At 50.5% G+C, this 10643-nt stretch overlaps 1 pseudogene; it reads left to right on the top strand.

Moving 5' to 3' along the window:
* The first annotated feature begins 7173 nt into the window (after window positions 1–7173).
* LOC129399891 (uncharacterized) overlaps window positions 7174–10643 on the top strand; it is an 85125-nt pseudogene continuing 81655 nt past the window's right edge.

Raw genomic sequence — 10643 nt, 5'->3', positions numbered from 1 at the left:
CTCACTCCCTAACTCCTGTCCTCACTCCCTAACTCATTCCTCACTTTTACTCCTGTCTTCACTCCCAAATCATTCCTCACTCCCTACTCCTGTCCTCACTCCCTAACTCATTCCTCACTCCCTACTCCTGTCCTCACTCCCTAACTCATTCCTCACTCCCTATTCCTGTCCTCACTCCCTAACTCATTCCTCACTCCCTACTCCTGTCCTCACTCCCTAACTCATTCCTCACTCCCTACTCCTGTCCTCACTCCCTACTCCTGTCCTCACTCCCTACTCCTGTCCTCACTTCCTAACTCATTCCTCACTCCCTACTCCTGTCCTCACTTCCTACTCCTGTCCTCACTTCCTAACTCATTCCTCACTCCCTACTCCTGTCCTCACTCCCTACTCCTGTCCTCACTCCCCACTCCTGTCCTCACTCCCTAACTCATTCCTCACTCCCTACTCCTGTCCTCACTCCCTACTCCTGTCCTCACTCCCTAACTCATTCCTCACTCCCTACTCCTGTCCTCACTCCCCACTCCTGTCTCCTGTCCTCACTCCCTAACTCATTCCTCACTCCCTACTCCTGTCCTCATTCCCTACTCCTGTCCTCACTCCCTAACTCATTCCTCACTCCCTAACTCATTCCTCACTCCCTACTCCTGTCCTCACTCCCTAACTCATTCCTCACTCCCTACTCCTGTCCTCACTCCCTAACTCATTCCTCACTCCCTACTCCTGTCCTCACTCCCTACTCCTGTCCTTATTCCCTAACTCATTCCTCACTCCCTACTCCTGTCCTCACTCCCTAACTCATTCCTCACTCCCTACTCCTGTCCTCACTCCCCACTCCTGTCCTCACTCCCTACTCCTGTCCTCACTCCTCACTTCCTACTCCTGTCCTCACTCCCCACTCCTGTCCTCACTCCCTAACTCATTCCTCACTCCCTACTCCTGTCTTTACTCCCTACTCCTGTCCTCACCCCCAAATCATTACTCCTGTCCTCACTCCCTAACTCATTCCTCACTTTTACTCCTGTCTTCACTCCCAAATCATTCCTCACTCCCTACTCCTGTCCTCACTCCCTAACTCATTCCTCACTCCCTACTCCTGTCCTCACTCCCTAACTCATTCCTCACTCCCTACTCCTGTCCTCACTCCCTAACTCATTCCTCACTCCCTACTCCTGTACTCACTCCCTACTCCTGTCCTCACTCCCTAACTCATTCCTCACTCCTTACTCCTGTCCTCACTCCCTAACTCATGTCCTCACTTCCTAACTCCCTAACTCAGGTTTTCTCTCCTTCAGTACCAGCAACTAAGTGAAGGGCCAGAGAGGGCGCCTGCAGCAGGACCAAGAAACACTTGGTGCAAACTGCCCTGGCTCCTCAGGTCTGCCATCTGGGGATTCTGCTAGTGCTGCTACAGTTACTTGAAGCTTCTGCTTTTCACTTCCCTGAAGGCTCTGTTGGAAGCCCCTTATCAGCCAGGCCCCCCTGACTGTAGGAAGTCACTCCCCTGTATAAAGTCACTACCTTTCCTCTTTTCATGTTTTTTTTTTTGCTCTTTGGGTCACACCCTGCAATGCTCAGGCATTACTCCTGCCTCTGCACTCAGGAATTAGTCCTGGTGATGCTTGGGGGACCGTATGGGATGCTGGGGATTGAACCCGGGTCTGCCACGTGCACGGCAAATGCCCTCCCCACTGTGCTATGGCTCCAGACCCTCCTGTTTTCTTTTCCTTCTTTTGGTTCTTGGGCAATTCCTGGCCTTGCTCTGGGCTTACTCCTGGGTGTATTCAGAGAGCAATAATGCTGCCGAGCATCAAACCAGGGGTGGCCACATGCCTACTTAAGGCCAATGCCTTAAGCCCTGTACTACCTCCCTGTCCCTCTCTTCTATTTTCTCTACTGATTCCTTTTTCTTCATCATATTTAATGCCACGTGGCTTCTTATTTCACCTTTTTTGGCTGAAGGGACACACACAATGGTACTCAAGAGTCCTTGCAGCTTGGTGCTTGGAGGTATTCCCCCGGGGGACCATGAGTTAGCAGGGATCAAAGCAGACTGGCATGAAAAGCATGCACTCTACTCCTTTGACTACCACTGCAGCCCTTACTCCTTTTTACTTTATTTGCTTTGCTCTTTCCCTCCTCACTAAACGACCAGCTCCTGTAAGAAAGAGGATGCAGGGTGGGAGCGATGGTGAAGCAGGTAGGGTGCTGGCCTTGGGCACGACTGACCGGGTTCCATCACCAGCATTCCCGAGCACTGTCAGGAGTCATTCCTGAGCGCAGAGCCAGAAGCAACCCCTGAGGCTGGTGGGGTGCAGCTCCCCCTTCACCTTGCCAAAAAGAGTATGTCTTTTTCACTGCACTCACTTACAGATCTACAGTGTATATGCCGGCGTGAGCAAACAAGAGTGGGCAGCGCCAGACACTGGGGAGCGCGGTGACCGCTACACTCTTACAGCAGGCGGGCTGTAGTGCTTCTGGGCCTTTTGGCCAAGATCAAGTGCAAACAGGGCAGAGCTTTGCAATCTCGGGTATACAGTGTTTATTCATTCATTTAGTCGGGGCCACACCTGGTGGTGCTCAGGGCTTACTCCTAGCTCCGCACTCAGTGATCACTCCTGGTGGGTTTGGGGAACCATATGGGGTGCTGTGGATCGAACCCAGGCTGGCCATGCAAGGCAAATGCCCCCTCTGCTGCCCTCACCCCAGCCCAGCCCCTGAGGTATGCCATTTCACCCACTCCACAGAGTCCCTTCCAATTCCCCAGGCTCCCCTGTTCATCCTCCTGGGCACAGTGCGAAGCCCACGCCATGCAGCTACTTCAGGGATTCACACCCCCAAGGAAAGGGCTGCGAGCCTTGTTCCTGGCTACACAGGCACCTCGCTGCCTCGCACGCTTGCTCCTTTGCTTCCTATTAGCGGTCCTCAAACAGGTTCGCGTGAAGAAAGTGGCCATCCATTTCTCTTCGGTCCAGTAGGCACAGACGAGAGAATACAGCTCAAAAGCAACAGTCCAACTCCCCGCTGCTCTGGCCTCACCCGCATGCTCACTCCCATCCCAGCAGCAGACAAGTTCACAGCTACTGAGTCCAGGAAAGGGAGAGATGCCGTGGCCGGACAAGAGGCAGCCAAGGGGCCGGAGCGATAGCACAGCGGGTAGGGCGTTTGCCTTGCACGCGGCCGACCCAGGTTCAATTCCCGGCATCCCATATGGTCCCCCAAGCACCGCCAGGAGTAATTCCTGAGTGCAGAGCCAGGAGTAATCCCTGAGCATTGCTGGGGTGTGACCCAAAAAGCAAAAAAAAAAAAAAAAAAAAAAGAGGCAGCCAAGCCCTGACAGCCTCCTTCCTGTCACTTGCATCTGCAAGAACTAGGGGTAGGGGGCAGCGCGTGAGCAGGTGGTCGTGCCGCCCACCTGCGAGGGGGGGTGGGGGGCAGACAGGAAATGTAATTGTCCTCATGGATGCAGCTTAATCAAATTGACCTTTGAGACTGAAGTATAAATAAATATTCCCTGTGTCAGGGCGCAGCTGCAGACACAGAGAGCTGTCTCTGTCCCTGGAAGGACAGGCCGTCTGGAGGCGTCTGCAGACCCTCTGTGCTAAGTGGGGGGCTGCAGTCGTCTAGGGGCTGGTTCCCAGCAGGACTGACCCTGGCGACAGGGCCCACAGAATCTGACACTCACCAGGGCCACCAGGGCACTTGGTTCAACCCTCTGATAGATACAGGGAGAAAGGGACCCTCATCCACTGCCGGTGGGGATGGTCCAGCCTTTGGGAAAACAATTTGGGCATTCCTCAAAAAACTAGAAATTGATGGGCTGGAGCAATAGCACAGCAGGTAGGGCATTTTCCTTGCACGCGGCTGACCCAAGTTCAATTCCCAGCATCCCATATGGTCCCCTGAGCACCGCCAGGGGTGATTCCTGAGTGCAGAGCCAGGACTAACCCTTGTGCACCACCAGGTGTGACCCCCCAAAAAATAAACCTAGAAATTGAGCTTCCATATGATCCAGCAATACCACTCCTTAGAATACACCCTGGGGCCCAAAAACATAATCCAGAAAAGTTATCTGCACTGCTGTGTTCGTTGCAGCACTGTTCACAATAACCAGAATCTGGAAAAAAATCCAAATGGCTGAGAACTGATGAAGATAAAGAAACTATGATATATCTAGACAATGGAGTACTACGCAGCTGTCAGGAAAAAAATGAAGTCATGAAGCTTGCTGATAGATGGAGACATGGAGAGTATCGCTCTGAGTGAAAGAGGCAGAGGGGGAGGGACACAGAATGATTGGGTACACCTATGGGATATAAAAAAAACATAGTGTGAGACTGATGTCCAAAGACAGGAGAAATGAGGGCCAGGGCTGGCCCAGGGCTGGAAGCTGCCACGAGTGAGGTGGGGTGAGTGGGGGAGTGTGGTTAGGACAGAGAAGGGACCACTACGACAAAGATAGTTGGAAATGATCACCCTGAACAGGAACTGAGTGCTGAAAGGAAGTAATATGATATAAATGATGACCTCCTAGTCTCTCAGTACTTGTATTGCAAACCGTAATGCCTAAAAGGAGGGAGAGAGGGAGAGAAGGGAGAGAGGGAGAGGGAGAGAGACAGAGATGGGAGGAGGAGAGTGGGGGAAGAGAGAGAGGAAGGGAGGGGAAGTGGGAGGGAGGGAAGAAGGGAGGGAGAGAGAGAGAGAGGGAGGGAGGGAGGGAGGGAGGGAGGGAGAGGGAAAGAAGTGTCTGACATAGAACTGATATAGGCAGGTAGATAGGGAAAGGCCCTGGGCACTGAAAATTTAGATTTAACAAGTGTCTAGGATGGAGACTCTTAAGACTTGCAGATTCAAGAAAACAAAAGACCTGGAGGAAACCATCAGCAGACCCTGAGGATAATGGACCCCTCCCCAGGAAGTTCCCAAAGAAGGCCATAACCATTCCCAACCTCCCTGGTAACCTTCGCAACAAACTTTTACCTGGAAAGAAACCCCACCTTTTGGCAGGTTGAAGAAACCCTATAAAAGACACCTTGAACAAAGGAAGGGCAGCGCATATGCTGCCTGAGCCCACATGTGGCCTAGCACATGTGTCTCCCGCATCTCCCCTTTTGAGATGTGGACTCTCATACTTTCGTGTCCAGTGCTAGGATGTGTGGAGGGGCTCTCTCCATCCTCGGAGAAGCCTGCATTCTCTCTTGAGCACGTTACTCCTACTGTCTTTCTTTTCCGCTTATCCCTTCCTCCTTCCCTCAAAAGCCTCTAAATAAAATCTGTTTACTTCACTGCTTGTCTACTCCTGAAATTCTTTTCTGCAAGCAAGACAAGAACCCAGTAACCCTGGGTCCCGGGTGGAAGAGGAGGTTGGGGAGAAAGTGACTGTCTTTCTCCTCCCTGCTTCACGTAAATCAGCCGTGGGGCCCACCGACATCAGAACCAGGCAGGTGGGGTGGGGTGGCAGGAGGGCAACTGGGCCATTGGTGGTGGGAAGTGCCCACTGCTGAAGGGATAGGCGTGGGAACACTGCATGGCTGAAATGCAACCATGAACAGCTTTGTAATGGGCTGTCTCATGGTGATTTTAAAAATATTCTACATCTTAAAATTGTATCACTTGTATCACTTGTAGTCCCGTTGGCGCCAGTAACATCTCCATTTGTCCCTGTCGCGAGCTAGTGCAGCCCAATGATATCTGCTCGCTCCAGGAACAGAAAGAGCTTCAAATCATTCATTCAGAGACTTTATGAAGAAATCTGACCATCTAGTTGGAGGGCGGCCATGAGGTCTTCTGATGTCCCGTGGAATCGAGTCTGTAACAGCTCTAGTCCAATGGTCGTCTCTGAATCGCATTACATGACCAGCCCATTTGATTTTTTGATGCCTTGGCAAACGAGACAGCATCCCTGATTTTTAACCATTGACGGAGGTCAGAACTTCGGATTCCTTCTCTCACTTGAGTGAGACATGATATTCCCAGCATAGCTCTTTCGATTCCTCTTTGGGATACCCCAATAGCATTCTCATCTTGTTTGCGTAGGGCCCAGGTCTCTGAGGCATATGTTAGTGCAGGAAGAACGGTAGAATCAAAAAGATGTGCCCAGAGTCAGAGGTTTTTCATTCTCTTAACCACCTCTTCGACACTCTTGAATGCATTCCACACTGCTCTCTTCCTCCTGCGCAGTTCTGGCACCAAGTCGTTCCTCATGTTGATTTCTCGACCCAGGTACACACAGCTGCTGCATTCGGAGATGTTCTTTCCATTGAGAAAAAATCTTTTTTTTAAATTTTTTAAAATTTTATTTTATTTTTATTTATTTATTTTTTTAATAAAAATTTTATTTTATTAAATCACCGTGTGGAAGATTACAATGTTTTCAGGCTTAGGTCTCAGTTATACAATGCTGAAACAACAATCCCTTCACCAGTGCCCATATACCACCACCAAAAAAAAAAAAACCCACACAGTACACCTCCCATCCCGCCCCCCCCCACCCCCTACCTTGTAACTGATAAGTTTCATTTTACATTCTGTTTACTTTGGTTACATTCAATATTTCAACAAACCAAACTATTGTTGTTAGGAGTACCCCACTAGATTCAGACCTACTGTGAAGACAAATAAGGTCTCTCTCGCGCGCAGTAGCGGCCGCACGGTTTTGAATTTCTGTACTTTAACACAAAGTCCAGGGAGATTTCTTCCAGATATTGGATCATTGCAGGCTTGAAAACCCAATCTGTGGTCGTCTTAATATGGCGGACACCGCGCCCTTCATCCCCGGAGAGAAAGAGGCGAGAGAGAGAGAGAGAGAGAGAGAGAGAGAGAGAGAGAGGGAGAGAGAGAGAGAGAGAGAGAGAGAGAGAGAGAGGGAGAGAGAGAGAGAGAGAGAGAGAGAGAGAGAGAGAGAGAGAGAGAGAGAGAGAGAGAGAGAGAAATACCTTTCCCCTCCTGGGCGGGCACGGGGCCGAGGCTTAGTTCTCAGGCTGGAGACATTCTGCGAGGAGTTGCCCATGCTGAAAGAGGTTTTCTTGGTCTGGATTCATGCTTGTGCAGCTGCGGAGAGGCCGCACATGCCTGCGGCCCCCGGGATCACATCTCGGCGGTCCATTGAGAAAAAATCTTGGGGACGAACTAGACTGCCAAAACGAAGAAAGACTAAGATGATTGTTTACTTTCAATGCACGGTCACTGGCATCAGAAGCATCCATCGAGGACCTGATGGTGCAAGCGCAGAAGATCAAGTACGACATCATTGGTCTGACGGAAACGAGGAGACATCAATCACATCACGCCATTTTTGACACTGGAGAAGAATTGTTCCTCGGAACATGGGACAATAGAGGCATTGGTGGCGTTGGTGTCCTTGTCAACAGGAACTTGGCCATGAGCATCGATTCATTCGAAGGCCTAACAACCCGAATTGGATGATTATGCTTGAATAGATGTGGCTCACTGCCTGCAGTTTCTATCTTCATCACCTATGTACCAACTTCCAACTACGATGAAGAAGAAATTGAGAGGTTCTACATGGAACTGGAGAAGTTCTATAAAGAAGACCACACCTTCTACAAGATCATTGTTGGTGATTTTAATGCCAAGATAGGTCCGAGAAGGTCGCCCAAAGAACTCCACATTGGGACACATGGCCTAGAATGGAACGATCAGGGTGAGAGACTGAATTCATCATGTTGACAAAGACCATCCATGGTAACTCACAGTTCCAGAAGGCCGAATCTAAACGCTGGACATGGGAGTCTCCCAGTGGACAGTTCCACAATGAAATTGACCACATCATATTCAATCAAAGGTTTTGCCTGACTGATGTTGCTGTTGTCCCAAAATTCCAAACGGGATCGGACCACTGTCTTCTTCATGCGAAATTCTACTTCACAGAGCAGGGAGAAAAGTCTGCAAAATGTAAGTCTAAGAAGGCAACTCCCAGAATGACCATGAACTGGGAGCTCTTTGGCACGATTGCAGCAACGTGGGAAGATGCCGTTCTTGACAACATCCTTGACTGGTTCAGTACCTCCATGACTGTGTAAAGAATGCTGAGAGTGAGAAAGCCACAAACAGACGCCTATCTTCGGAAACTCTTGAGCTCATTCGTCAACGTGGTTTGGCGCGAGCCTCAGGCAACCACAAGCTAACATCCGAGCTCACAAAGTTGTGCAGAGATGCGATAAAGGAAGACCTCAAAGAGAGAAGAGCAGCAGTGTTGGCCAGTGCAGCAGAAGCTGGGAAAAGTATTTGCAACGCTCACCTGTCCTTCGCCAACTACAAGACCAAGATGACTGCCCTCCGACGTCCCGATGGATCTATCACATCCTCCAGAAAGGCAATGGAGAAAATTATTCACGACTTCTACTCGGATCTCTTTGACAGCCATGTCCACCTGCCCACATACCAAATTCCGCAGGATGGATATGTCGTTCCCAACGTTCTCCCTTCTGAAATCTGACATGCCATTTTGCTGTTAAAAACTTGAACAGCACCTGGTCCGGACAAGGTCAGACCCGAACACCTGGAGAATCTGCCGCCAATACTCATCAATACACTGGCCCGACTCTTCACACGCTTCCTGCCTGAATGCAAGGTTCCGTCCCAGTGGAAAACCAGTAGGACCGTTCTGTTGTTCAAGAAGGGAGACATCCACGACATCGGCAACTATCGCCCAATCTGCCTGCTGTCTGTCGTTTACAAGTTGTTCACTCGTGTCATCCTGAATAGAATAGGCAGAACACTAGACGAAGGACAACCATGCGAGCAAGCCAGGTTCTGAAGAGGATTCAGCACGATAGACCATATCCACACAGTGACCAAACTCATTGAAGTTTTGCGAGAGTTCAAGATGCTGCTCTGTCTAACATTCATCGACTTAAAGAAGGCCTTCGATTCTATTGAGACTAAGGCGGTCATCGAAGCCCTGGCCAAACAGGGTGTCCAAACTCAGTATATCAAAATCCTCCACAAGCTGTATTGTGGATTCACCACCAGGATCTCACCATTCTACAAGGAAGTGATCATTGATGTAAAGAGAGGGGTGCAGCAAGGTGATACCATTTCACTGAAACTCTTCAGTGCCGCCCTTGAGAACATCATGCGATGACTGGAATGGGAAGGAATAGGAGTGAAAATAGATGGTGGGCAATTACACCACCTCCACTTCGCTGATGACATCGTTCTCATAATGCCAAACATTAGCCAAGCAGCACCAATGCTGGCCGACTTTGACCACGAGTGTGGAAAGGTTGGATTGCAGGTGAATCTCAACAAGACGATGTTCGTGAAAAACGAACTGGTCCCTGAAGCTCCATTTGCTTTCAATGGAACATTTTAAAATTACAATTGAAAAATAAATGAATAAAAAACAAACCTGCAGGTAGGGTCTGAGAGGTAGTACAGGGCTAAGGCACTTGCCTTGCATGCCAACCCCAGAACCCCAGATGGTCTCCTGAGTCCCACCAGGGGTGACCCCTGAGCACACAGCCAGGAGTCAGCCCTGAGCATCACTGGGTATGGCCCCCACCAAAACCAAACAGAAAGAAAAGGCCATTGGTCAGGCTCCAGGGCCAGCAGGGAGCCCTTCCCTGATGGTCATGGAGGGGACAAGGGCGGGAAGCCCAACCAACAGGTCCAAGACGGGCCCTCAGAACAGCTCGTGACTTCAGTGGGGAGGCCTGGGTGTGATCCCAGGATGGTGTCCAGCCACAGCCTCCCAGGATGTGGGGAGTGGCCCTGGGGTTCCCAGGTATAGTTACTTGGTCCCACGACAAGCTGGTCAACAAATGAGACAAGTAAGAGAAGAGACAAAGTTTAATTTCCTCATTGATACGAGGGACTTCATGGAAAAATATACCGCAGAGGTGAATGGGAGAGGCAAAGGGGAGAGGTGAAGGGGCAAAGGTGAGTGTGCGGAAAATCACAGTTCTAGGAGCCAAAAGGATCCTTAGGAGAAGAGATGGACATGTGCTAGTTTATTTCTTATTTGCTTGTTTGTTGTTTATGTGGAGACCACACCTGGTGGTGCTCAGGGGGTATTCCTGCCTCCTGCTCTGGGTCGCTCCTGGTAGTGCCAAGGGCCAAACCTGAGTTGGCATGCATGAAGACACATGCCATAGCCCCAGACTCTCTCTGGGACGCCCAGTGTCCGCAGCGCTGCCTTCCTGTCCGTGGGACTCCTCTCAGGCACGAAACTCAGCTCTCTCCCGGGAACCTTCTGGGATGGTTCTGAGGAGCCACCACTGAATCCTCCGAGGAGACTGTTTTTAAAGAGATCAAAGAAATTCAGAAAAAAGAACTTCCTGTTGATTCTCAATGTCTTCAGCCCAAAATAACCCTCCTGCCACCGAGGTGGAGGGTAGCGTAGCGGACACACTCTCGGACACACTCTCTCGGGTCAGCCGCGGGCAGCAGTGATTATTCTGAGCTGCAGGCTTGGAGGACAAAGGTGGAGAGAAACTTCCTCCAGGTGGTCTTTATCTTCATGGAGACAGAGCTGCCCAGAAGAACCCCATGGTCAAAAATTTCCTGGGAGGAGGTGGGGGGGGGGGGGCGGGCGATGGAGTGATAGCACAGCAGGTAGGGCGTTTTCCTTGCATGCGGCCAACCTGGGTTCGATTCCCAGCATCCCTTAGGGGCCCCCA

This window comes from Sorex araneus, chromosome X, assembly GCF_027595985.1.
Source record: "Sorex araneus isolate mSorAra2 chromosome X, mSorAra2.pri, whole genome shotgun sequence".
Classification (NCBI taxonomy): Eukaryota; Metazoa; Chordata; class Mammalia; order Eulipotyphla; family Soricidae; genus Sorex; species Sorex araneus.
This window is presented reverse-complemented; position numbering and strand designations above follow the sequence as displayed.